The sequence below is a fragment of the Crocodylus siamensis genome, chromosome 3 (genome assembly GCF_052110815.1).
Source record: "Crocodylus siamensis isolate JL-2025a chromosome 3, ASM5211081v1, whole genome shotgun sequence".
NCBI classification, from domain to species: Eukaryota; Metazoa; Chordata; order Crocodylia; family Crocodylidae; genus Crocodylus; species Crocodylus siamensis.
This window is the reverse complement of record NC_143397.1, coordinates 228,899,744-228,926,114: the sequence shown is the minus strand read 5'-3', so window position 1 is coordinate 228,926,114 and position 26,371 is coordinate 228,899,744.

The following is a 26,371-nucleotide window of genomic DNA, read 5'->3' as shown; positions in this document are numbered from 1 at the left end:
CCTGGGATTCATGCTGCTTCAAGTGTTTCCATAACAGTTTCTGCACTTAGCCAGCTTCTCAAAGCCTTAAAGGATTTCTTACTTTTCTTCTTTTTCTTCTTATTCTAAAGTATTCCCTAGAAGCCTGTCACAGATTTCATAGATACTAGGGCTGGAAGGGACCTTGGACGATCATTAAGTCCAGCCCTCTACCCCAAGGGCAGGAAATCAGCTAGGGTCAAACAATCCCAGCAAGATAAGCGTCCAAACACTTCTCAAAGTAGTCCAGAGTATGTACTTGCATCATCTCTGGAGGGAGTCTATTCCAGACCTTGGGGACTCAGACAGTAAAGAAGTTTTTCCTTATGTCCAGTCTAAAACAGTCTTGCAGGATTTTGTGACCATTAGACTTTGTCATCCCTTAGGCGCTCTGGTGAATGGGCATTCTCCCAGATCCCAATGCACACACCCCTGATGTACTTATAGGCTGCCACCAGGTCACCCCTGAGCCTACACTTTTCCAGGCTGAAGAGTCCTATAGCTCTTTAACTTTATTAAGTATACTGTGTGACTGTGTTGATCTCCAGTTTTTATTGCCTGCACTAATTGCAATCCATCAAAGTCACTTGTCAGAAGAACTGTGTTAATGGCACAGTAGGAGGAAGTGAACATCTTGCACCTCAGAAAAGCACACTACAGACAAAAACCTGCTTCCACCTTGCTTATGCATAACAAACAGATACTACAACTGCTTGACATCTCTCTGAATGCATCAGGTCTTGTTGCTGGGTTGAGAAAGTAGGCAAACAGCCCATGGGCAATACAGCTATCAAAATGTATTGAGTCCCTTTCCCGATATAGCTGCCTACTGCATTCAGTCATCCTCGTCTTGTGCTGCTATTTGTTTACTAGTTTCCACTGTTTGGGAGCTAGTTACTAAAGAGAGTTTTCACAGATTAGTAAAGCTAAAATGCCTGTGTCAGAATCAGTAAGGAATGATTTATAATACAGCCTTTATTTTATCACTGTATTTTTTCATCTATTAATTTGCAGCATTCAATGTTGCACGTTGTCTCTTTCCTTTTCTCTCTTTCTCTGCCTGCCCTCAGAGACACAGACACAGACTTGCCTAATATTGCTAACTGAGCAGAATCTCCAGTCTATGAATTCAATACCCCCATAGTATGATTCAGTGAGACTTCTCCATGGAGCAACTACATGATCAGGTTTTATTAAAATCAGTGCAAGTTCTACAAACAATTTATCGGTAAATGCAGGGCAGTAACCACTGAAGTCAGTGGGCATTCTGGATTAAACCCTTGTCAAAACTGGGTTTTATTTTCACTGTGTAGTCTATCCTACATAGAAACTTTGGACTATGAGAAAGACACTTATTCCACCTCTCAGAAGAATCTTGTTAACAGCATGCTCATTCCACAATTGTTTCATCTTATTCAAGTATTTGCTCTGCTAGAAAGATCTGACAGCCCTGGACTGTTAGATCTACAAAGTAATGACCCAAGCACAGTCGTAATGCAAGCTAACTCCCATTGTTTCTATAGGGATTTCAGTTTCAGTGGCATTTTGCCTGCACAAAAATCAAAAGATACAGTATTCATTTTGCAAAGGAGACAAACAATGGCAGATCCGGAGGGGATTCACTGGTGTGCTTGCACCACTCTTTGATTCCTGGTCTATTCAAAGTTTAAGTGCCTGGCAGTGGCAGCAGCATTTCTAGTCAGGCAGTGCTGAGGGAATCAACTGACTTCATGACTCTAAATCTACCTGATATACCTGAATCTACCTGCTCCCTTCTTAACTTTTCATTCCACGGGCATTAATGACCCTCTCTTCTTTTTAATGGTATTGATGTTCCACTAATCAAGCTATCTTTTGTTCTGCAATTCTGCTCTCTGTTAGTTGCTCCTGGTAATGAAGCTCCTATTTCACAGCCCTGCAGATTGTTTTTAAATCATTCTAATGAAACGATATTTGTTTTTTATGTGTGATGAGGCACCTCACCATTTGCACACCCTTTTCAAAATTCTAGATATGTACATGGAGACATGGATTAACAAGTTCAAAGGTACAGGAAAACAAACAGCATGTATTGCATCCCCAGTTTTAAATTCCATGATTAAGTCTATTTACTGGTTACTGGTTTTAGATTTTCATTGTATATTTTTCAGTTTTGAGTAATATATTACATTATTTCATAAGACCTCAGTAGCAGTAGTGCATATTACGCACAGTCAACATATTCTATTTTTAAGTTATTTCATTTTTAAAATAATCAAGGGCATTTACTACTTAGATCTGATTACAATATCTTATTTTGTTTGCTAAATCAATATTCTCCTGTTTGGCTCATTTGTATAACATGTAAGACCACTACTGATATCTCATAAAATAATGTAAAATAATAAGAATAATATAAACATGCAAGTGTAATAAAACTCAAAATGGAGTGTTCTGAAAGTATCATTTCTAAATTTAGAAAACAACAATTTTCTAAAACCAGAAGTTTTGAATTTCTATTGTGTGGCAAACTTCAAAACTGCTTTTATAACAAATTAAACTGAAAACAAATTTTGAAATGTCTGTGAAACAGAAATTCTAAGATCACTGTATAATCTAGAAAACAGAACAATTTGGACTACAGCCCTGTGACAAGGGTCCTGATTCAAAGCATAATTAAGTCAATAGAAAGACTCCCATTGGTTTTCATTACTTCAGTTATGTGAATAATTGTCACTGGTATTTCTTTCTGGGAGATTCCTTTTTCCGGTTTGGACTACAGTGGATAACCCTAACTTTCATTACAAGTGCCAAAATTCTGCTTTCCATTACTGGAAAAATACAGGCCTGACTTTTATTTGGGGTTTGATAGATATTTTGGGCTTTCACTCCTAGAAGGGAGCTATAAGCCCACTGTCAATTGTTCATCTTACTTTTTTATTTTGCGTACTTGAAAGTAAAACATATTTTTTGTATATTCATTTACAGGAACCCAGTGTTCAGATATTAATCTGCCCCACATGTTTATTTAACTGTCATTGATGAGGCATTATTAGCCTTTTTATAAGATCATTCTAAAATCTCCTCTGGCCAAGGACTGTATATTTCAAAGGGTGTTAAAGCTTTCCTTACACAGTGTCAGTCCATAAAGCTCTTTAAAACACTGTGGGTGAGTCGACATGTGCGCATTTACTGCACAGTAACCAAAATTACTGTGCATTATGGGCATGTATCTACACGTGAATGCCTGTATTGCACAGTAAATATGGTGAATTACACTGACTTGAGCACAAATTTGATACCTGCATCATAGTTTCATAGTTTGTAGGGTCAGAAGGGACCTGAACAGATCATTAAGTCCGAACCCCTGCCATGGCAGGAAACAGTACTGGGGTCAAACGACCCCAGCAAGGTGATTGTCTTGCCTTGTCTTAAAGACGCCCATGGTAGGAGCCAGCACCACTTTGCTTGGAAGTTGGTTTCAGATCCTAGCCATCCTGACAGTGAAGTAGCACCTCCTGATGTCTAATCTGAATTTACCCTCTGCCAGCTTGTGACCGTTATTTCTAGTCACTCCTGGCAGTGCTTGGGGGAACAGGGACTCCCGCAATGCCTGCCGGTCCCCCCTGACTAGTTTGTAACAGGCCACTAGATCCCCGCTGAACAGGTTCAGGTCCCTGAGCCTCTTCTCGTAGGGCCTGCCCTGCTGCCCCCGATCATGCGAGTGGCCCTCCTCTGGACCCTCTCCATGTTGTCCACATCCCTCTTGAAGTGTGGCGCCCAGAACTGGACGCAATACTCCAGCTGCAGCCTGATCAGTGTCGCATAGAGTGGGAGGATCACCTCCTGGGACCTGCTTGAGATGCATCTGTGGATGCTTGACAAGGTATGGTTGGCTTTCCTGACTGCATCCCCACACTGCCAGCCCATGTTCATCTTGGCATCAGTGATGACTCTAAGATCTTTTTCTGCCTCTGCACTGATGAGAAGGGAGTTCCCCAGCCTGTAGGTATGCTGCTGGTTCTTCCTCCCCAGATGCATCACCCTGCACTTGTCAGTGTTGAATCCCATCCTATTCTCATCCACCCACCCCTGTAACCTGTCTAGGTGCGATTGCAGCCTATTCCACCCTTCTAGTGTGCCTACATCCCCCCACATCTTAGTGTCATCAGCAAATTTGAACAGGGTGCTTTTTACCCCTTTGTCCAAATCACTGATGAAGATGTTGAATAGTGCAGGCCCGAGGACTGAGCCCTGCAGAGCCCCACTGCCCACATCCCTCCAGGTCGAAAATGACCCATCCACCACCACTCTCTGGATATGGCCCTCTAGCCACTTAGCAACCCATTTGAATGTGTAGGTGTCAACACCACAGTCCCCCAGTTTTTTAATGAGAATGGGGTGAGAGGCAGTGTCCACTCTGGGGTGGAGATCGTCTGGTATCAAACTTACATCTGATTAATAACTGCATAGTAATGCATATGTAGATGTGTTACTGCACAGTAACCCAGGGGGCCTCCCTTTTGGGTCTGCTCAGCCACTAATGGGCTGGCCTGAGCCCAGCCCAGGACTCCTGGCTGGCTGTCTATTCTGACTTCAACTTGGGACTAAAGTTAGCCCCATGGGCTGGCAGCCATGTGGCTGGAGACTGGTTCTCCGCACAGTGGCCACAAGGGCACATGGTAGGCTGCTCTGACCTGGGAATAAATTTAGTACCAGGTCACCTGAATGTGTAGACTCTGGCCTATTCCTGCTTACTGCACAGTAATTTACTGCTTAGTAAATTTAAGTAGGAGTAAATACATGTGTAGACATGCCTTGTGGGTACATCTACAGGTGCAATTAATGCATCTAAATGTTACAGAGCAGTAAATTCAGCCACATTAAGCTTTGCCTGGGAACACATCTACATATGCACCCTTCAGAAGAAAATTTGCTCCTAACAGGAGCAGTTCAATCTAGGACTGCTCTTGTCCTGGTCTGCCCCCTGCAGCAGCCAAGGGGACTTCCAGGCTCTCCTGGGTGCCAGGTCCAAGCTGGCAGAGGACATGGGGATCAGGCATGGGTTCTGGGGAGTGGGGAGAACTGTCTCAGAGTGGGGGATAACTCCCAGCTGCACCAAGCTTAGAATCGCAGTCTGGCTTGGCACTGCTGGCTTGAGGGCTCTGCACCTCTGGGATGCTCTGCCTCCCAAGGCACTCCTCTGGAGGACGAGCAGTAGGAAGCTGGGATCCTCCAGCTTACACCCTGGCTGCTGCCTAGTGCCAGGGGGAGGCAGGAGCTGAGCAATGCTGGGACTAGGGGGGATTCATGTCTAAACACTGGCAGAGGGAGATGGGGTGTCTGGGGGTGCTGTGCTGTGCTGTGTGGGGACCTGCCAAATTTCTCCCAAGGCTCCAATCACAGCAGCACCATTGTGGACAAGGCTTAGGAGTCACCGGAGAAAGGCTGAGCTTTGGTCGGGAGCATGGAGCCAAGCCAGGCATGTGGCGGGGGGCGGGGAGGGGAAGTGTAGTTCAACCTAGTGCACAAACCCAGCTCCCAGGGAGGGGAAGGCTGCAGGTTTATGTTACAGAGGAGCCACTTGGAGCTCCCTGCCTTGGCCAAGTCTGGAATGGATTTGCTTCACTGCCTTACCCTGGATCAGCCGTGCACCAGCTGGATGCACAGAACCTGGCTAGTGCAGGACTAGAGAGAGTAGCTGTGGGCTGTGGGGCCACCCCTTCTCCCCGGAGGAAGTATCCTCACTGCACCACACCCCTGGATGGCTCCAGCCCCTGCCCTTGAGGCTGAAGCAGGAAGCTCTGAGTGGCACCTCTCTAGCATGGAGCCTGAAGCATTCCCCTCCTCAGGACCCAGGGCTTGTACAATAGGCCAAGCTATGCCCCCTGACCCACCAAGCCTGGCCTGTCTCTATGCTATCAGCCTCAGGAGAGACCAAGGCAAAGCATCCCTCCAGTGACACCTGAGCCCCATCCATGATGGTGCTGGTGTGATCAGAGCTTCTGAAGAGATGTGTGGGGCTGGCAGTTCCCCACAAGGCACAGCACAGTACTGCACCCCCAGATGCCCCATCTTATTTTGCCAGCAGGGAGATGCAGATCCCCCCAGTCCTAGCACTGCTCACCTCCTCCCAGCACTGGGCATGAGCTGGGGGATCCCAGATTCTTGCTCCCTACCCTCCAGTTGAGTGACTTGGGAGGCAGAGTGCCCCCAAGGTGCAGCGGTCCCAAGCCAGTGCTATCAAGCTGGTCTACAATTCTGAGCTCCACACAACTGGGAGTTATCCCTTGCTTCAAGGCAGCTCCCCTTGCTCCATGGAGCTTGTCAGCTGTGACCCCCTGCTGCCTGAACTGAACAGGAACAAACTGCTCCTGGTCCATGTCTATATGTGTGCTACAGCAGATTATGCCATTTTCTAGTACTTGTCTGTCTACTAGGAAATGATACATAATTTAATATGCTAGTGCCATGCACATATAGATGCTAATGCTTTACTGTGCATTAGATTAGTCTAATGCACAGTAAAGTATCTTGTGTAGATGTGCCCTTTTTATACAAAATGAATCATATAAAGGCATGGTATTGGCTGTGTCAACCATGAATTAATCTGAGGTTATAATTTATACAAGATCCTAAATAACACATGGGATGCCATACATAATGATAGTAAATATAGTCCTCATACAAGCTCAGTTAAAAATTCTGCATTGTTCCTATTTTACTCTATATTTTCCATGAATTGCCATGGTTCCCAAAACTAAAAATAGAAAACTGTACTTCAGTTGATGGTGTTTCCCCAATTGCATTCTTATGGCAAATCTATTTTAGTTATGTATTTTTTATTACATTTATAACACCCCCCCCACACACTGCATGTATACTCTGTTTTTTTGTCTGTGTTCTTTTTTTATGACTAGCTCCCCTTATATCCCTTTGTATGACATCACCCTGGCCTTGTCCAGTCAGGGAGCACCACACACTAGCTCCTCTCCCAACCAATAGGTCTAAGGAACCCTCTGCTTCCCCTGGCCAATGTGGCCAGAGGATTTTACATATTTTCCCCAGATACAGACCCCAGCTTGCAATGTGCTGAGCACATGGCCAAAACACAGGGGCCATCTTTCTCATATTAAAAAAGAGCACACACAAAAAAACACAGTATATACTCTGTGTGTGGAGAGGTGTTACACACTGTTGATATGTAACTGAATTTAATTCCATTGTTGACATAGCTACATAGTCCCTCAGTAGTCACCCTGTTGAAAAATTCAAATGCAACACAAATAGCTTCTACAGCTAGAGTTTGTGTAGTCATGGATACAAAAAAAAAAAGCTTTGTGTAGTCATGGATACTAGATAGATATGGATGATATCTTCTCACAGCCTGTTTTAGCTCTTTCACTGTTTTCTCAGTGAGTCCCAGTTTCCCACTTTATGTCATCTCCCAGAGGGTATAGTTCTCACATCACCTCCCTCCAAACATTACACTTTTCCTGCCGGAAAGGGGAGGATTTATCTCTACTAGATAATGCATCATTTCCCAAAAGCCTCTGCAATCCTTGCCAAGAGAGCAGTTGCCTATTGTTCCATCCTACCTAACTTTCAACAGGATCTATTTTAAGGTCCAACAAAATATTTACTGTACACATTTAATCAATTTGAAATTTGAGAGCTTCATGTTTTGTTGCTAATCAACGCTTTGTCTTGAGAACAGTACTATTTGTGGATAAAAATATTTTTACTCAAAAAAAAATGCTAGTTTGGAAGAAATCCTCTGGAAATTTCAAAATTTCAAACTAAAAAAAATAATATTGACAAATATAAGATTATGGTTCAAGTCTATAAGGTGACTTGGAGATTTACTAACAGCTGAATTTGACTGATCCAATTTAGAGAGAAGAGACAGATAATTTTGTACGGTTTTCACAGCTGGTTAGTTTATCAAAAATTCACTGAGGTCGCTCATGGGAGTATAGCATTCTCTTTAGTGACTGGCCACTTTTACCAAAATGGTAGCCAGTTCTCATTTCTTTACCCAGAAATAGTAGGGAGTTAGCTTTGCTTTCGACTCTTCACATTATCCTGGCTTGGAACCAACAAAGTGCAGCTGGGTTTCAGCGGAAAGACTTAGTCATCAATTAAGAGATCTGGGAAGTTTATCAGCCAGCAGCTCATCTCCATCAGAATCAGACATATTTGGGACATGCACTCCAAATGGCAGCACACAGACCTAGTTATAAAACTGTCAAGTGGAAACCAACTGGTGGGAGGAAACGAGAGGCCCAACAAGAAACTCTAAGAACATCTAACAAGGCCAGAAAAGTAGTAAATCTGAACACCATCAAACATATAGAAACCGTAAAGTAGACCAATGTTAGTGCAAGTAGGATGAAATGAAAATAAAGAGTGAAAATGAAAATACATATAGTGCTCAAAGATCCCACCTTGCTCTATGAACGGTCATTCTGAAACGAACCCTGCTGAAGCTTTGGGTCAGGTCTTTTGAACCTAAATTGACAATGAACATGTAGCAACAGAAGGACTGATTATGTGAAGTTCCTTATATGGCCCTCCATTTACTTGAGGGCTAGAGAGACTAATAAATGCATGTATATACATGGAAGGACCTAGAATTTTGAAAAGAAGGGGGCAGGCAGTGTGGTGCTTCATCACATATAGCACAACACATATTTTTCTCCAGTTAAAGAGAAACTAGAAGTTTACTAATATGGTAGGGCCTAATGCTGTATTATTCAGTTTAAGATCAAAGCAAAAAACAAATAACTATTGGAATGGGCATTGATTTGCTGGAGTATATACAAAGTTAAAAAACACAACAAACTAGGCAAAGAATAGTCAAAAGATATTTATAATTAGTCTTGTAGTCATTATAATTAAATATACATCTCTTATTCAGGCTCATAAAACAAAATCTAGTCTTAAGTGTCTTGACAGTGCCTCCAATACATCACAGTCAGTCATTTCTACACCTGAGTTAATATTATCACACCTGAATTAAGATTTTCAGCTAGACCTAAATTAAAACATTCTGAAGGGCTGTAAAGTAGAAGAGAGACATTACCAGAATGGCTAGCAGACAGCTAACTTGCAGAAGAAAGGAGAGCTTGAATAATGAAACATCACGACCATTAAAAAAGAGTGGAGTGGAGATCGATTAAGAGGAATCAGGGAGATGGTAATGAGCCATAAAATAGAGTCTTTGAGTAACTGGAATTGGAACCTATGAAATGAAAGGCCAGAACCCTTGAAAGCAAGGCCCTGGTAGGCTTCACTGTGGTACAGGAGAAGATAAAAATTAGCTAACAAAAGTTTTAGTCTTATGAAAATTGACAGGGAAGATATGAACTCATTTTTCCCCCTAAAAAGAGGACCACTTCATGATGGCCAAACCACCCGTACATGGGGCTTAATATACTTACTTCGAACAGATGCAGCGCTGCTGAAGAACTACACAAATCCTGCTGGAATTTGAGCTGCTGGTTCCAAGGATATTTCAAACATAAAATTCAGGATGTTAAACCATCCCCATTGCACAAATATTCTAACTCTTGTACAGGTATAAACAAAAAACTTCTTTGCCATTGAACTAATTGGAGTTACTCCCTATCAGCTGAAGATAAAAGCAATTCTGACCTGGCAATATTCAAGCTTCATATGCTCCACACTCCCTCCCCTGCCACAATTACCTTGTCTCCAACTACAAGTGATTTCCCATCCATTGGTGGGCTTCAGTGCCCTCATTACTTGTACTTGTTTTCACATATTTGCAGCGTGTATGGTATTGTGAAGGTACTTGGAAGATTGTAGATCTCTTTCTGGAAGCTCAGCCAGGGAAAGTTTTCTTTACTTTCATGAAGGCATTGCCTGCAATATGTTTTACCATTATAGCCTTTTAGACAATTCAGTGTTTGCCTCAGGAAAGATAAGACAAAAAATATAAGGATTTGATTTTAGGGGAGTCATTTTCTTACTCAAAAATTAATCTCTTGCTGAATAATAAATGAATAATTGAAGTATAAATATAATGGGAAATATTTCTTACACAACTTTTTCCAGATCATAAAACTTTTTAAGTCCATTCCTATTTAGTAAAGCAGTTGGATGTACTTAAGTGCTTTACTAAAGTCTACATAATGCTAAGTAGCACCTGCACATGCCTATTTGGGCAATTGGAGAAGGAGGTGTGAAATAGTTCATGCAGTGTTTGCCACCACGTCAATCTTTATTGGCCCCCTGAAAAAGGCCTATGACCTGCAACTGCAAATAAACAGAGCCCATGAAAATTTCTTATACTGGTAGCTGCTTCCAAAACTCTTGAACAACACACTGAGCATCAGATATCATAGCTTTATATTGGAACTAGGGGGAGTTTGCATAGCTAAAGTTTGCCATTTCCAGTTTACATATTATATTCCTGAAACAGTTACAATCTTTATTTTTTTCGCTTATATAAATCACAGAAATATAGAAAAGTAGGAATGGAAGGCACCTCAGGAGGTCATCTTGTCCAACCTCTTGCTCAAGGCAGGATGTTCCTTGTCTCCTTTAAATCAGTCACTATTTCTTTTATAAATTTTGTTGTATAATAACTGGATTTTTCTATATTCAGAAGTGTCTACTTCTCTTCAGACCCCCACCCCACTCTGACCTGCATTTTTTGTGAGGCGGAAGAAATGAGGAAGAAGAGGAAGAAAAGGAGGAAGAAAACAGCTGAATTTTGGAATACTATTCCTCTTTCTTCAAATTTTTAGGCTCAGGTTTCTATCACAAAGGAAAAAATTGAAAGTCCTGAGCTTGGCTTTTGTTCATGCAGGCAGTCTGTGGCATCAGACTTTGTATCTGTGCCTTTAGTTTGACATGTATAAAAACAGTGAAATTCACTAGATGTGCATAGTTAGTACAATGTCTTTAAACAGTGCACAAATTTTACAATGGGCTTCTGTCCAGAGGTAAATTTCTCCTACAGTGAATTGCAGGTACAAAATTGATTATCTGTGTATATACATACCCACAATTGAATAGGTAGAGGCCCACATATTACATTGACTCCTGCAATTTAATTGTAGGTACACACTTTGAGGGTGCAAACTATATTCACAAGAAATCACCTTTTTGAAAATTCAGAACACAGAGGCCCATCAAGAACAGTATGACAAAGGGGGCATGTCTATATGTGTAATTAATGTGACTGAATATACTCTGACACAATTTGAGCTGGATTAAACTAATCCCCACATCACCATCTACACTTTTGTTTAAGCACAGTAATTTAACTGCATTGCCAGATACCACTTGTATTTGATGGGACTATCCACCAGTGCAGTAAATTGGTCTATTGTGCCCTAATCATCATATATATGTAAATGGTGACACTTTAATGTGCAGCAAATTAGTCTACTGCACAGTAACGCATCTTCTGTAGATGCACCCTTGATAGACAATTCTCAGCTGGATGCTATATTGCAGCAGCTCCTTGGTGGTCTCAGCACAGAACTACTAATTTCCTTGGAGGCTCAGAGGTTATCAAGCTTCAGGTTTATTCTTATAAATACTTTAGGGCTAGGGACAGACATTCAAAAAGCCTGAGCCTGAAATGATTCAATCATTGCTGGTTAGTCTAACCTGGCTAGGGTAAATCAGTTTTGTAATCAAACAGATATCCCAGAAATGAAGGCACATGCCTTCAGTGGCTCAGGCTAGAAGCTGGGGAGCGCTAGAGCAGCCCTCCCTTCCCTTGCACAGAGATGAGCTGAGAGGGGCATGGCCATGCCCCAGCAAAACACTATGATTAGGGAGGGTTCCCCCCCCCACACACCAAATAGTGCAGCCGGGAATCTTTATCACCCTTAACTCAGTGTTTATCACCCCACTAAGAAAACAGAGTGACATTACCAGCTATCTGTTGATTCTGCCTTTGTTCTGTGTGCCACAGCTTGGAGGTAACTAGCATGTGGTCTGCTAGCTAATGCTGAGGTGTCTGTGTGGGATGGGGAATGCCTGCTTAGCAGAGAGTTAGAGAGGAGGGAGCAGAAGCCAGGAAGACACCTGCAGACACTGCAGCCAGGGAGCAGAGGGGAGGGGCCAGTCCTGCTGTGGAGCAGAGAGCCCTGCCCAGTCCATAGAGCATGCTGGGATGCTGGGGGAATATGGTTTAATTTAAACCAGTCAGGGGTCTAGGACAGGCTTTGCATAAACTGATTTGAGCCAAATCAGTTAAATCTGATACTACATTCAACCAGGTTTATCTCGAACCATTTTCCATTCTCAAACTGGTTCATGAGCACTGAACATGTGTTCTGTTACAGACTTAAACCAATTTATGATTGCTTAAGCCAGTTTATGTGTAATATTTGTCTCTGGCCTAGGTGAGCGTCTAGGGCTGCCTATATACATGCTCGAAGGTGAGGGTTTTAATTAGAGCGGTTCCCAGGGAGCCACTCTAATTAAAATATCTCACTTTCACATGTATTAAGCCCCCACAGATTTAAAAATAACTATGGGATGCTTTATCTAAATTTCATTTAATGGAGTTTTCGATAAAGTGCCCCAGTGGCCATTTTTAGAACTGCAGGGTTTTATACATGTGATGATGAAACCACTCTGGAGCATTCTAATTAGAATGCAGAGCAGACTCAATTGATCAAGTTCTAATTAGTACATGAACCAGCACATGTATAGGCAACCTAGACTCCTTTCTTTAGGATTCCCCTAGAGAGAAAGCCACCAAGGCTAAAGTTTTCCAGATCAGTAGAACCTGGCCAACCTTGAGACTTGTAGCAGCTCTGCTATGCAGTTGATCAGGTGTCCTATATGGCATATAGGAATGTTGTTTTTAGTAAAATTATGAACTATAAAATCTTAGTGACATGCAGGTGAGAGAAGAAATGCTCAAAATCCTGCTGTAATTTATGAACATGTGGTGAACAGATGTTACCTTAAGATTTGTTTAAGTCCCCCTGTAAAAATTTGGATCCCATTTTCTCTCATGTTCATACTCTGTAGTTGACACTTTATAAGAAATTTCAGAAAGGTAAATGGATGATTAATAATTGTTGATGACAGAAATTTGGTTTCTGTAAGCTGCAGAGTGAAAGATATATATGATGGCAATGTTTTTACCTATGTATATTATGCTTCTGCCAGTTATGCTTTTCTAAGACTGCCTGTGTTATGGTTACCCATGATTTATGGGCTTTTCACCATTGACCCTCTCCTTGGAAAGCCTCTTACAAGTCCTTTTCTTGTAACCATCACTCCTGCATCAGATACACCTGAATGAAAAGTCCCTTCAAATAATAAATAAAGGGTCAGACGATACAAAATCAACCCTTAGTGATATTAGAGTAAGTTTTTTCAGAGCAATGGTGACAATCAATCATTATCTTTCAATTATCTTGAAGGCTGCTGATGGATAAAATTAAACTAATATTTTAGCTCCCCAGGGATCTCTCCTGCCGTGTCTTTGATAGTAATTGATTTTCTAGCAGGAGGATAGTGTCTAGTCCTATCTCCCATGGTATTCTCCTTTGGTCATCCTTGTGGCTATTGCTTTTGGGGCTCCACTTTCCCTATACCCTGCCTAATGCCAACCGTGATATCGTCTATTGGTGCCAGTGTTCTGGCCATCACTGATGCTCAGTTTCTTGGGGGCTGAGGCTATGGACTGCAGATGGTACTTGCACCAAGCATCCGCTGTCGCCCTTCTATGCTTCCCGGGTCATGCGATGCCTGATTCCGCCAGGGCCTCAGACTCCCTTGTCACATTGCCTCCTTCCTGGGTTTGGTACCTGTCATCTGACATCCATGTCCAGGTTCTGGCTCCATCGTTCCTGCCAGTGTCCCAGTCACTACGGTGGCTGGCCTCTGCCCACGCCGGCCTTGTAGGGGACCCCTTGAGCCCTTGCCGGTCTGACTTCATAGATTTCATAGACATTAGGGCTGGAAGGGACCTCGGAAGATCATTGAGTCCAGCCCCCTGCCCAAAGGGCAGGAAGTCAGCTGGGGTCATAGGATCCCAGCAAGATAAACATCCAATTTACTCTTGAAGGTGTTCAATGCAGGTACTTGAACCACCTCTGATGCCAGGCTATTCCAGACCTTGGGGGCTTGGACAGTAAAGAAATTCTTCCTTATGTCCAGCCTGATATGGTCTTGTAGTAGTTTATGACCATTCGACCTCCTCATCCCTTGGGGCGCTCTGGTGAACAAACGTTCCCCCAGATCCTGGTGGTCATCCCTGATAAACTTATAGGTGGCGATTAGATCACCCCCGAGCCTGCACATTTCCAGGCTAAAGAGCCCCATGGCTTTCAGCCTGTTGTCGTAGGGTCTGTTTTCCTGACCTCTGATCATGCGCATGGCTCTCCTCTGGACTCTCTCAAGCTTCTCCACATCCTTTTTGAAATGTGGAGCCCAAAACTGGATGCAGTACTCCAGCTGCAGCCTCACCACGGCCGAGTGCAAGAGGAGAATGACATCCCGGGATTTGCTTGAGAAGCATCTATGGATGCAAGCCAGCGTTTTGGTCACTTTACTAGCCACAGCATCACACTGAAGGCTTATGTTCATCTTGTGGTCAATGATGACCCCCAAGTCTCTTTCTTCCGTAGTGCTAACCAGTGTAGCACTGCCGAGCCTATAAGCATGCTGCAGGTTTTTCCTCCCCAGGTAGAGAACCTTTCATTTTTCAGTATTAAACACCGTCAGGTTCTCATCTGTCCATTTACTGACCCTGTCCATGTCAGCCTGGATGATTGCCCTCCTGTCTTCTGGCGGGGATGCTTTGCCCCAAAGTTTGGTGTCTTTGGCAAACCTGGCCAGTCCACTTCTGACTCCAATGTCCACATCATTAATGAAGTTGTTGAGCAATATGGGTCCCAGGACAGAGCCTTGGGGGACCCCACTGGTCACAGGGCACCATGATGATTGACTTATCTCTGGGTCTGACCTTGGAGCCAATTTCCCAGCCAGCGGATTGTGGTGGACCCAAGGCCACAATTGGCCAGTTTCGCCAAGAGGTGATCATGGGATACCAGATAGAAGGCTTTTTTGAAGTCAAGGTATATGACATCAATCTCTCTTCCCTTGTCCAGGTGATAGGTCACCTGGTCATAGAAGAAAATTAGATTGGTCAAGCAAGTCCTACCCACAAAAAACGTGTGCTGGCTATCGCTCAGGATGTTGATGTCGGCCAGTCCATTAAGGACTGCCTCTTTAATATACTTTTCTAAGATCTTCCCCAGGATAGAAGTCAGGCTGATGGGCCTATAGTTAGTCGCATCCACTTTCCTCCCTTTCTTGAAAATCGGCACCACAATGGCCTTCTTCCAGTCTTCGGGCACTACGCCAGAGCACCAGGAGTTTTCAGAGATCCGTGCTATGATGCTCGGGACTGGGCTCAGAGGCTATGATGCTTGGGGCTGGGCTCAGAGGCTGGGCTTTGAAGCAGATATGTCTTGTTCTCCGTGCTCCCCACTCTGGGGCGCCACCACGTCTCCCCCTCCTCAGAGTCCTCTGAGCTCCCTGGCCTCTCCAAACTGGTTAGGAACACTGCTTTTGTTCCCTCTGGCTTCCTTCATGCTGGGTCTTTTATCTCAGTGCTGGGTGGCCGCCTGGCCAATTGCCCCCCAGCACACTTTTACATTCCCAGCTCCTCCCGGCTCCGCCACGGGTTTTGTTTTTGATATTTGTCCATGGCGGCTCCCGCCACCATGATTTCACTTTTGCTGCTACCAGCTGCTGGCATGGTGTCCCGCCACCTCTCTCTCATCTCTGGTAAGTTTCTTCCACAACACGTAAGCAAGGTTAGCGGTTTGCTCAGAGGCAGGGGCAGGTCAAAGCTAACATTGGGCCTGGAAGTTGCTCTTAGCATGTGAGCGTACTAGCAGGAAGTAGTACACCTCACATAATTGGACTAAATGGGAAGGCCACTGGCACTTCTGAAACGTGCCCGGCTGCTACAATAGTTTGTAAGTGCCAGATTACCAGAAGGTATGATCCCAAATATTTGGAATGTGGATTTACCCGGAGTGCTGAAGAAAGTGAACCAATACCTCAGTTGCATGATTTGCTATGAACTCCTTTCAAACCATTGCACGAAACCTTCGCTTCTCCAGCCACATTTTCATAGAAAGCATACCTCTATTAAAGACAAACCTCTTGTTTTTTTTAAAGAAAACTCAGTTCCAAGACCGTAATAAAACAGTAACCACTCCCAGTGGTGTTAATGTACAGGCTTTGGAAGGATCATATAAAGTAAGTTTAAGGATCACTCAGGTGGGGAATGCACTTACGATAGGTGAGACTCTAGTGCTTCCTGCTGCGAAAGATATTGTTTCATCTGTTTTTGGAGAAAAATTTGCAAAACAGCTGGACGTTGTTCCTTTGTTGAACAGCACAGTATCAGAAAGAATTGGAGATATATGACATGTCAAGTGAAAGAAAAACTAATTGAAAGCATCAAAAAAGCAAGTAGTTTTCATTGCATTTAGATGAAAGTACAGATATAACTAATTTTGCTCAACTTCTTGCATATGTAAGGTTTGAAGCAGATATGGCAATTAAGGAAGAATTTTTGTTTTTGAAGCTCTGCCAAGTCATACAACAGCAGAACAGGTATTCAAGAAATTGGATAACTTCATCACCAATAATGGATTACAGTGACAAAATCATATTAGCATGTGCACTGATGGGGCATGAGCCAAGACTGGCAAGTTCAGAAGCGTTCTGGCAAAAGTAAGAGAAGTTGCACCCACTGCCAAATTCATGCAGTACAGTATACATTGTGACTCTCTAGCAGCCAAGACAATACCTGTCAATCTTAAGGTCATTTTAGATCAGGCAGTAAAGGTGGTCAATTTTATCAAAGCAAGACAACTCATTTCAAGATTCTTTTTTCTTTTGTGCATGAAAAGCTTCTTTTCCATACTGAAATGAAATTGGCTTTCTTGTGGAAAGGTGTTGACCCGTCTGTTTGAACTCCATTCTGTTGAAGATTTTTCTTGATGGCTTTAATTTTTAGTTTTCAGACCATTTCATGGATGAGTTGTGGTTGGCAAGGCTTGCCTATTTGGCAGGCATATTTACACATCTTAATTAACTGAATGCTAGTCTACAAGGCCTGAAAACAACACTTTTTAACATTCATGGCAAAACAAGAGCATTTGTTAAAAAAATGCAGTTTGTTCCAGAACAAGAGAGAGGTGATTGTCAATCATTTCAAACATTAGACAGTTTTCTCACTGAAAATGAACTCAAACTTCATGCTGACCTGATTGCTGACAATAAAGAACACTGCCTTGGCCTGATCTCAAATTTCAGAGACTGCTTCCCTGAAGATGTAACAAAAGAAAACTGGATAGGGACCCATTTTCACCTGAAGAAAACTGTTTGCCCAATGACTTCTCATCTGAGGAAAGGGAGGGAGCAGCTAATAGAAATTTCAGTTGATGGTGAGCTTCAGCTGGAGTTCAGAAGAATGCATCTTGATGATTTTTGACTCAGGAGAGGAGAGGACATGAATGACACATGCCCCCAGTGACTGGGGGGGGAGGGCATGGCAGCATTGGCAGCAGTAGAAGTGCAGTGGCGGTAAGCAGGGAGCTCCCACAGACGCCACCAGTGGTGGTGGTAGAGTGGGAGGTGGTAGCGAGCTAATGATGTTGAAATTTGGAAGGAACTGAGTGAGACCTTGAAAACAGAAAAATGCAGAAAAATGCAGTGACAGACATAATTACAGGCATTAAAAAGATGAATGGATCAAGCACAATCTCCATCTTATTTTCTTGCCAATATTCTCAATACTTGGTACCAGGGTCAGTGCTTAACTGCTGAAGAAGTGGAGTTGACTGTGACATGGGCATCCAGCAATCATCCCTCCATAATACCAACTGTAATAAATTTCAGGGCTAAGGGTGAAACATTCAAGAAATATATGTTTGCTGATGAGATTTTAAAGAAAGTCACAACAGTTAACTGGTGGAAGTCACTTAAGCACCTGGATCCATCAGAGACTATTGAAGTGATAATCCAGTTTTAACAGCAGTAGCTTCTTCTGCAGGTGTAGAAAGAATATTTTCCTTCTTTGGACTAATTTATTCTAAGTTTAGAAATTGCTTGGGAATTGAAAAGCAGAAAAGCTAGTCTTCCTTTTCCAGTCTGAGTAACTAGGAAGAGGAAGGTAAAGTCTGAGTTTGCTGCACAACCCAGTATTTTAAGTTTCCCATGTTGACATGGCCAAAATAATCTATTTAATTTTTGTTAAAAAGATATTTCACATTTATAACTAAAATAATTAGAAATTTAAAAAGACATGCTTGTTTTGTTAAAATAATAATACATATTTGTTGTTGAAGAAAAATATCCAAAATACATAAGCTTGTTGCTTTAGTTATATAAAACAATTTAAATGTCTGTTGTCTTTGGTGACAGTTGTTGTTGTCCTCCTAATACAGAGTGGGAAAAATATCCCCCAAATATCCATGACTAATCTAGTGAATTGGAGATAGTTCACCTCCCAATGACTTCACAAAAATCTGCTTCAGTTAGCTTTGGGAAATAAAATAACCAAATCATAATATAGTTTTCTGAGATAGCTGCAAAATTAATCTGAAAATATCAAAATAAATCACTGCTTTAAGATGTAGTTTTCATTTTTAGAAGGTACACACCATACATCTACCTCTGAGCTGTAAATAATATGTATTAAATTTATATCAAACAAGAATGTACCTGTTGTAGAAAACAATGATTAAATCAAGGCTTCCTGGCTAGTGATTTAAATCAATTTGATTTAGTCAAATCCATACTGGACAGGAGCTATGAGTTATCTGGGCTGTGCTGGCGCTGGTATGGGCACAGCCATCAGTGCCATGTTGTGTTTCCACACTCCATTTCAGGCTGTGCCACATAGGAGCAGCTGGAGTAGCTGGCAGAGCTCTTTCCCAACCACAAGTCACTGGTACATGGCTGGCTTGGGCAGAAGCCATGCCACCTGCACCCACAGGGCCCAAAGCAGCATGTGGGAACACAGCATGGCACTGGCTTGTCAGGTCCAGATAATCTGTACTCTCAGCACCCTTCTTCTTTCATCCCTTAGTCCCCAGCACATGGCAGGGCCATGCTGAATTCCCATGCTCCACCTTGGTGCACATAGGTGCAGCTGGCACAGCTCCTTCTCAACCCAGCTGCATGCCAAGGAATTGGGATGGGGTGCAGGGAGAAGGGGGCTGGGAGCCCCAGGTCATCTGGGCCTGGTCGGGCTGGTATCTCACTCACTTCTCCCTGCACACCCTCCCCCATGCTGAGTCCTCGGCATGTGGCTGAGTCAGGCAGGAGCCATGCCAGTTATGCTCATGTACCCAAGCCAGCACGTGGGAATACAGCGCAGTACAAAACCAATCATGTGCTAGGGACTCGGGGTGGGGGAGGTGGTGCAGGGAGAAGAGAGGAACAATGGTTAGGTGCTTGGTGCACCATGCTGCTCCACCTCCCTGCCACGCTCTGTACCAAGACATTTGATTAACTGTCCGAGACCAAGCTACAGAAATCTGGAGTGTCCCGGCCAAACTGGGACATTTGGTCACCCTATGTCAAAGAGACCTGATAGTAGTTGGGTTTAAAGCCTGTTGAAGTGATTCAAGAGACACCCATTTAGATTTAAATCACTTTTGAATAGGTCCTAAAACCAGGTTAATGCTAAGACCCCAGTTTAGCAATGGGAGAAGATTAGGAAAGGTAAATTGCTGTGCACGATACATACAAACTTTGAAGCTGGTTTCATCACTTGTTAATGCAGTGGAATCTGCTTACATCAAACCTAGATATAATAAAACCACATTTCACAAAGATGATGAAGACTGAAAGTTCTTAATTACTTTACTGCACACCAATGTCTAGGACTCAGTTCTACTTATATAATGCTTTTCTGCTTAGCAAGCCAAATCCTAGATGTGTCGTTTGTCGGTTCAGGAGAGGAGTCATAGTCAAGCTTTCAGGAACAGATTCACTTTATCAATAAACTAAAGTAAAGGAGATGGGTGTAATTGGGAGTCAACTGTATTACACAATTGCTTGGAGTCCCTGCTCCTAACCAACTGCTCACAGCCAGTTCTGTCCAACAGGCACAGTTACATTCGTACAAGTTCCTTAAAAAGGCGAATATTCTTAAACTATGGATTCCTGAACAATGAAGGTGCTTAAGAAGCACTTGGTATCTCTCAAGACTGGGCAGATAATTCATAGATTCATAGATTGTAGAGTCAGAAGGGACCACAATGGATCATTGTGTCTGACCCCCTGCCCCTGGCAGGAAAGAGGACTGAGGTCAGATGACCCCAGCCAGGTGACTATCAAGCCTCCTCTTGAAGATCTCCAAGTTAGGTGATAGTACTACCTCTCTTGGAAGCCCATTCCAGATTCTGGCCACCCACACTGTAAAAAAGTTCTTCCTAATGTCCAATCTCCACTAGTTTGCACTTATTATTCCTAGTTACTCCCAGGGGTGCTCTGGAAAATAGTGCATCTCCAATTCCCTGTTGTCTTCCTTTGATAAACTTATAGGTGGCTACAAGGTCTCCCCTCAGACGTCTCTTGTGAAGACTGAAGAGATCCAAATCTCTCAACCTCCCCTTGTAGGGTCTTTCACGGAGGCCACTTATTTGGAACTGATCTTGTGTAGTGCTGCGGGCCTTTGGTGCTGAGCATGAATGAGGTGCATAAACATTTTGCTGGAACATTTTACAGTGCAGATTCTCACTAGGATGTGGAAAAATGCTTTCACTGCAGACTCAAACTTAGAGTTCAAACTGCACTTGCACTTGGAGTTGAGAGCAACCTTTTACAACACATCAAAGATTGGACCAGGAGCCCCCAGACCTAAGCACATGAGTTGCAGCAGCTTGATCTACAACACTAAGTAGAAGGCAAGGTAGATTGGTACTTTAGAGACTAAACTAAGGTATCGGTATAGGTGTCAGTACTGTTATGTATCTACATTGGTTCATCTATAAGGTGCAAATCTACCTTGTCTTCAGCTTGACTTCTTACAACCCCCTCTTTGGGGGTTGGACTAAATGAACTCCTGAGGTCCCTTCCAACCTTAATTTCCTCTGATTCTGTGATACCTATGTCTCTAAAATGCTAAGTCACTCTTCTTTCACTGTGGATGTCAAAAACATACCTTCTGTGAACTGGCACAGAGTGGGATCTATAACATCCAGTAACCAGAGGTTAACAAAGACTTTAGAACTGTACCCATTAAGAAATTTTATGTCTCTTTGGTGGTGGGTGTATCTGTTTTTTAATTTTGTTTGTTATTTCACCCCTCTCCAGAGTAATTAATTTAACAGGATTTGAACCATACAACTGGAATGCCCCTTCACCCATTTTAAGATGAAGTGTTACAGCAAACTGACAGTCAATAATTCACAATTATTGGAGCATGTTACTGGGCTTTTTTAGTTCTTTAATATTCAGACTATTTAGGGCCTTAGGCTCAAATAACAGAAAGAAATCTCTGGAGTTTCTCCAGCTTTCAGAAAATGCCCAAACTGACACATTCTCAGACATGTAAAATACTAATTTTAAAATACTCATCCCAATGCACAGAGGTGGAACTTTAATTTATTTTTATTAATATTATAAATAGTTTTCAGACTAGTGAAACTCAGACTTCAGGTTAACACCCACTTTTGCAGTTCCCATATTTTTGTCTCATACCACCCACAACTCTAGTCTCTAAAATAGGATCACGCTGTTTAATATATAATACATGGGCACAATGGAGGTGAATGGAAAGTTGAAGGTAAATCAAATAAAGGTTCAGGGTGTCACCAGTTTTGGTGTCTGTTATGACAAGTTTCAAGATCATGTAGCAACATGGCATGGCATCATTTTGTGGTTAAAGAACATTGGGAGCAGAATAGGAATAGGTGAAGAAATGTACTGGAAGGAGTTCAGGTCTTCAAACGGACCACAGTCAGCCAAGCAATATGTGGTATATGTGTATGTAGGGACACTTTTCTGCTGCTCCCCACCCCATTTCTGCAAAAATCATCACTGAGGACTGACCCATGCCTTTAGACATGCACATTTAGAACATAAACATGTCAAATGCTAACATTAATATAATATTAACTACATATATAAAACCAAAGTGGTTTTCTTCTCTCCTCAAAGGGAGAAGAAATGGCTTCTGGTTCCAAAAAAAAAAAAAAAAGCTCAGTTAGGCTCCGGAGCGGTGAGAGATGCGCGGGTGAAGCCCACTGCGCCCCCGCTCCCCCGAAGCCCCCCCGACACCCCCTCAGCAGCCGCAGAGCCCCCTGCCGACCCCCAGCACAGCCGGAGGTAAGCGGGCTCGTGGTGGGAAGGGGTTAACTCCTCGCTTCCTGGGAGGAGGCCGCTGCCTGGTGCCGGGCCGGGTCAAGCACCCGCCCAGGACCCTACTTGGCCCAGCCCCTCAGGGAGCCGCGCGACCGGAGCCGCGCGAACAGGCTGTGTAAACAGGCACTCGAGTTAGCACAGAGTTCGCGCAGGAGAGGGCGCAGGAGGGCACGAGACCCTGCCTGCGACCCCCCCAGAGTAGTCAGTCCCAGCCATAGCCAGCGTACCAGAGGCATGACATGGATGGGCATGCGCCACACCCCGAGGGTCCCCTCGGGCTCTACGGCCCCTCCACTGGGCACCTCAGAGACGGCCGCCCAGACGGAGCCCATGGTTCCGGGCTCCACGCAGACGGAGCCCCTGGCTCTTGGCTGCGGGGGCTGCCTGTCCCTTTTTCAGGCTCTGGGGCCCGGGAGCATGGCCACCTCCCCTTGCAGGGTCAGCTCCCTACTGGTGTCTCTGGTGCACCAGCTGGAGGAGCTCCAGGCCACAGCCCAGAGACTGCGTGCCATCAGGGACTGCGAGCAGGACATAGACTCCTACTGCCAGGCCCTTCTCCCCCGGGAGCTGCAGGGTAGAGCACCGTCTCCCTCCACAACTAAGGAGGACTCTGGGACCTCCCGCTCTGCCCAGTCAGGGGCATGGACCAAGGTGGTCAAGGGCCCTAAGGCACACCGCACCAAGGCCCCCGCCTCGCCAGAGCTTAGCAACAGGTTCGCACCTCTTGCAGCCCCAGCAGAGCCTGCTCAGTTGCCGGCTCCCGCAGGCAACCCAGGCTCGACCGCAGCTACTGCCCCCGCTCTCCCCAAGTCAAAGCGAAAAGTGTTTGTTGTGGGAGACTCCATCCTGTGGGGCACTGAGGGGGCAATCTGCCGCCCCGACCCCTTAGCCTGGGAAGTCTGCTGCTTCCCAGGGGCCCACATCCGAGACGTTGCGGAGAGGATCCCACAGCTCCTCGGGCCCACAGATCACTACCCCATGTTCCTTATTCACGTGGGCACCAATGACACGGCTCGGAGCACCCCCAGCCAGGTCATGAGGTGCTACAGGGATTTGGGAGCGGGGCTGAGGGGTCTGGGAGCTCAGGTGGTGTTTTCGTTGATCTTCCCAGTCTCGGGCTATGGGCTGAGGAGGGAGAGGAGGATCCACGCGGTGAACCAAAGACTGCGGAGCTGGTGTCATCGGGAAGGCTTTGGCTTCCATGACCACAGCCCACTCTTTGGTGAGAGAGGCAGCGAGCTGCTGGGAAGAAATGGCTTCCACCTCTCTCCCCTGGGGAGGAGGCTCTTCTCAGCCAGGCTGGCTGACCTGCTCCACCGGGTTTAAACTAAGCCCACTGGGGGATGGGGGGGATGACTGCCACTGCTGGCCTGCTGAGCGACCCTTGCAAAGCCAGCAGACCAAGGCACTTAAGGGAGCCCACCTCTGCCCCAGCCCTGGCACAATCTGTGGGCAAGGCAAGAGCCCCCAAGGGCACACTTGCCTGCCTGTACAATAATGCCAGGAGCCTGGACAACAAGCAGGAGGAGCTCATCCTCCTGCTCAGTGCAAAGAATGATGATGTCATTGGGATAACGGAGACCTGGTGGGACTCCACCCATGACTGGACCATGGGTATAGAGGGCTATACCCTGTACAGGAGGGATCGTGTTGACAAAAGGGGCGGGGGTGTAGCTCTCTATGGGAAGGAAAGCTACATGTCCCTGCAAGCTGATGTTGGCGACCAGCATGGACAGCTAGAGACCCTCTGGGTAAAAATTCGTGGGGAATATGGCACAGGGGACATAATGATGGGAGTCTACTACAGACCTCCCACTCAAAGTCCTGAGCTTGACCAGGAGTTCGCCCAGGAACTGACTGAGGCCACTTGCTCCAGGACCTTGGTTGTCATGGGTGACTTCAATTACCCGGGCATCTCGTGGGAAGATCACTCAGCAAAATCCGAGCGGTTGCAAAGCTTTCTTTCGTGCGTGGATGACCTCTACCTGACTCAAGAAGTCTATGGGCCAACGAGAGGAAAAGCGCTGCTCGACCTGGTACTGGCTATGGGGGAAGACCTAATCGGCGACCTAGTGATCGATGGGAAGCTGGGTGACAGCGACCACGAGCTGATCACCTTCACCATCCGCCGTAAAGCTGGCAAGTCAGTCAGCAACACAGAAGTCCTTGACTTCAGAAAAGCCAACTTTGACAAGCTCAAGAGGCTTGTAGGTCAGGCCCTCAGGGACCATGACCCCAGGGAGATGGGAGTTCAAGAAGAGTGGTTGCTTCTCAAGGAAGCAATCCTCAATGCACAAGCTAAATCTATTCCAACACGGAGGAAAGGCAGCAAGAAGGCACAGCAGCCCCCCTGGCTCTCCAGGGACCTAGCGGACCTCCTGCGGCTAAAAAGGAAAGCCTACAAAGGATGGAGGACGGGATTCACCTCCAAGGAGGATTATTCTGCGCTGGTCCGGTCCTGCAGGGAGAAAACCAGGAAAGCCAAGGCTGCAACTGAACTCCAACTAGCTTCAGGCATCAAGGACAACAAAAAGTCCTTTTTCAGATATGTGGGGAGCCGGAGGAAAAGCAAGGGCAATGTTGGACCCCTGCTAAACCAGATGGGGCAACTGACAACTGACGCCCAGGAAAAAGCCAACCTATTAAATAGGTACTTTGCGTCAGTCTTTCATCAGTCCCATGGGACGCCCATGCCTGCTATGGGACAGGGAGATCCTGGTGATGGGGATCCCCTACCCTCTATAAATGCTGACCTCGTGAAGGAACACCTTGAGAAGCTGGATACCTTCAAGTCAGCCGGCCCTGACAATCTGCACCCCAGGGTACTCAAGGAGCTGGCGAGCGTCATAGCCCAGCCCCTGGCACGGGTCTTTGAAAACTCCTGGTGCTCTGGTGTAGTGCCCAAAGACTGGAAGAAGGCCAATGTGGTGCCGATCTTCAAAAAAGGGAGGAGAGTGGATCTGGCTAACTACAGGCCCATTAGCCTGACTTCTATCCTGGGGAAGATCTTAGAAAAGTTTATTAAGGAGGCCATCCTTGAGGGACTGGCCCAGGCTAACATCCTAAGGGATAGCCAGCATGGGTTTGTTGCGGGTAGGTCTTGTTTGACCGATCTCATTTCCTTCTATGACCAGGTGACCTATCACGTGGACAAGGGAGAAGAGATTGATGTCATATATCTTGACTTCAAAAAAGCTTTTGATCTGGTATCCCATGATCACCTCTTGGCCATACTGGCCAGTTGTGGCCTTGGCTCCACCACGATCCGCCGGCTGGGAAACTGGTTCCATGGTTGGACCCAGAGGGTTGTAATTGATGGCAGTCACTCATCGTGGTGCCCTGTGACCAGTGGGGTCCCTCAAGGCTCTGTCCTGGGACCCATCCGGTTCAACATCTTCATTAATGATGTGGACATTGGAGTCAGGAGTGGACTGGCCAGGTTTGCCGATGACACCAAACTTTGGGGCAAAGCATCCACGCCAGAAGATAGGCGGGTGATCCAGGCTGACCTGGACAAGCTCAGCAAATGGGCAGACGAGAACCTGATGGTGTTTAACACCAAAAAATGCAAGGTTCTCCACCTTGGGAGGAAAAACCTGCAGCACCCTTATAGGCTCGGCAGTGCTATGTTGGATAGCACTACAGAAGAAAGAGACTTGGGGGTCATCATTGACCACAAGATGAACATGAACCTGCAATGCGATGCTGTGGCTAGTAAAGTGACCAAAACGCTGGCTTGCATCCATAGATGCTTCTTGAGCAAATCCCGGGACGTCATTCTCCCCTTGTACTCGGCCTTGGTGAGGCCGCAGCTGGAGTACTGCGTCCAGTTTTGGGCTCCACAATTCAAAAAGGATGGGGAGAAGCTTGAGAGAGTCCAGAGGAGAGCCACGCGCATGATCAGAAGTCAGGAAAACAGATCTTACGATGACAGGCTGAGAACCATGGGACTCTTTAGCCTGGAAAAGCG